Raw genomic sequence first — 2,330 nt, 5'->3', positions numbered from 1 at the left:
TCTACCACTGTGCCAAATTTCACATGGATTGACCAAGTCAGTGAGGAGAAACACGTGGAACAGACACACACACAGAGTTTTCGTCATTATATAGTAAGATAACATAGATACACAATATGATTGTAGCATCAAGGTAGAATTAAAATTAAAAAAAATATATCTATATTTCAGCGGGAATCTGGGAGACTGAGTAGCAACAACCACCACAACTGAGTGTTCAAGCTTGACAGACCTGTCAGTCAAGTACACATGCCTCCAAACATACAATTTTAGGCCCTGATGGCCTCAGTGATTCCCAGCCTCCCCAGTAAAACCACAGACAGACATTTCACAGAAACTTTGAAATGACTGTATCGACTGTTTCACTTCACCAAAACACTGACTTCTAAAACCACAGAGGAACATTTGTTGCTGAAATCTCCCCCCACACATACTTGGTTTGGTTTGTAAATCACATTTTATGATAATATCAAGGTCCGTATGGTGTTGTATCATGTTTACTTACAATAATTAAATATCATTGAATTTAATGTTGTTTGAATTTTATACCAATGGAATGCAATGGAGAGCAAATTTCATGTTGACTGTTATGTTGATGGTTGTTTTATGCAGAAATGCTTTGTTCTCCTTTTTTTATTTTTCTGTTGTGTTCTAAACCACCGCTTTGGCTAAATGCACTTAAGGACATTTTCTTGAATAGGTCGATCAAGACACGTTAAATCTTTCATTGGGCATTTCAGTGAAAACATAATTTTACTGAATTACTTCAAGAAATCTGAAACAAAATGTGCATGAAAGAAATAACCATATACACCGTATATGAGTTCTATGTATATATCGCGCCCTTTATCCGAGACAACATCTGGTTGAATTAGCGTTAAACATGTTTAGGATATCCGGCTGAGAGCACATGACAAGGATACCTCTTTAGCAGTGCTGTTGCTTATGAATCTGTTCACATCTCACAAAAAGGAGAGAAATGTTCCACTCCACTGCACAGAGAAAATCAGTCTCTCTCATAATAGCTCTGGGCAATTTCAGACCACACAGAATGACAAGGGAATCAATTTTCCTGGTTAGGTTATAGATGGATTTTCTTCGCCCGGTCTTTTCATAAGAAATAACTGAGATATGTTATATGAATTATTAAGAAATCCTCAGCAGTGTTACATACTGAGGGCTACACCACTTTCCGGAAACCTAATGAATATTGTTATTATTATACACTGGGAGAGAATTTTAGAAACTTGCATTTGCTGATCTTGCTTTACATTTCCGACCCCAAAAATTGGGCACTCAGAGTAATCTAGCAACACATTCGTGTGCACTGAATATTAAAAAGTGAATAAATGTCCTGTAATCCGTCTCCAGAGTTCGCAGTTAACTTGGCTGCGCTGCATAAAGAGGAGATGGAGAGGAGATGGATCCAGTGTGACCTCATGTGGAGGATACTGCACAAGGCAGTTTACAGAAACTGCAACACTGTCCATGTAAGGCTGCAATGCTTTGCTTATTTCTCTGATAGTGTCAGAAGGTTAAATCTCCCTTGAGCTCTCAGTCTCTGCTTTTTGTCTATATGTCCTTGAGCAAGGCACTCAACCCCTGCATGCTCCACCGATGTCAGTGAAAAGCTCAGAATGTTGCAAAGACACATGTAAAGGTAAAACTGTCCACCCTGATGTATTAAATGTGAGCAGCTGAGGTCATTAATCAGGCTAATGAATGCACTAATTATTAATATGTCACCATTTGTCATCCCTTAGCACAGGGATGGATGGATGGATGGATGGATAATAATCCTTACCTTACAACATGAAGGAGCAAGCCGTAAGCAGAGGCACATCAGCTGGAAGGCTCAATGCTCAAAGCTACAAGGTATTTGTCAGATATAAACCAGGTGACACGTCAGAGTGATGTTAATTTTTTCTGATTGGGCCACTCACTGACAGACGACGTAAACGTTTTGGACTGAACATTTCCCTCAAGCACTGATCGGACTCTGGAAACAAAAGCAGAGCCGAGGCCAGCAACATGTACTGCATGACTTTTACCAAAAAGGTTGAGGCAGCTGTGGCCGATTGCACAGAACACGTTAGATTAAGATTCTCCTTAAATGTCCTGGTTAAGGTTTCCCCAAAACAAAATGGTGCCACAAAACACCCTTAAAGGGATAGTGCACCCAAAAATGAAAATTCAGCCATTATCTACTCACCCATATGCCGACGGAGGCCCTGGTGAAGTTTTAGAGTCCTCACATCCCTTGCGGAGATCGGCGGGGGGAGCGGCTAGCACACCTAATGGCAGACGGCGCCCCAGACTAACGTCCAAGA

Source organism: Epinephelus moara, chromosome 22 (genome assembly GCF_006386435.1).
Source record: "Epinephelus moara isolate mb chromosome 22, YSFRI_EMoa_1.0, whole genome shotgun sequence".
NCBI lineage: Eukaryota > Metazoa > Chordata > Actinopteri > Perciformes > Serranidae > Epinephelus > Epinephelus moara.
This window is presented reverse-complemented; position numbering follows the sequence as displayed.